Here is a 372-nt window from a genome sequence, read left to right as displayed (position 1 = left end):
CTGGACTCACCAGGAAGATGCCCACTATAACATATGAGCAAGGAGCCCTGGACTCACCAGGAAGATGTCCACTATAGCATATGAGCAAGGAGCCCCTGGTGCCTGACCAAGATGGAGAAGAAGACTAATCAAGGGTAAGGCTTGTCGGAATTGTGGGCAAACCCGTTGCTTTGTGACTATGCTGAGCCCAGTGGTTGCTAGGTTACCCCTTTCCCACAACTCCAGAACATAGCCCAACACCTTTCTCCCCCACCACTGTGGAGTTCATTTTTCCCCTTCCTGGGGGGTAGGGAGGGCAGGCAGACAGCTCACAGAGGACTCTCTCTTGTTCCTTGAAATTCCTCCTCTGCTTCTTCTCCAAGCACTTCCAAT

At 51.9% G+C, this 372-nt stretch overlaps 1 protein-coding gene across 2 annotated transcripts in view; it reads right to left on the bottom strand.

Annotated features, from left to right (window-relative positions):
- Positions 1-126, bottom strand: part of Tbata (thymus, brain and testes associated) — a 17,333-nt gene extending 17,207 nt beyond the window's left edge. For both annotated transcript variants that reach the window (XM_021205423.1, XM_021205424.1), the window contains exon 1: positions 58-126. The gene's annotated coding sequence lies outside the window, so the exon portion shown is untranslated. The remainder of the gene's footprint in view (positions 1-57) is intronic.
- Positions 127-372: the final 246 nt, after the last annotated feature.

This window comes from Mus pahari, chromosome 9 (assembly GCF_900095145.1).
Source record: "Mus pahari chromosome 9, PAHARI_EIJ_v1.1, whole genome shotgun sequence".
In the NCBI taxonomy this organism is placed as follows: Eukaryota; Metazoa; Chordata; class Mammalia; order Rodentia; family Muridae; genus Mus; species Mus pahari.
Note: the sequence above shows the minus strand (reverse complement) of the source record. Positions and strands in the feature narration are given on the sequence as shown.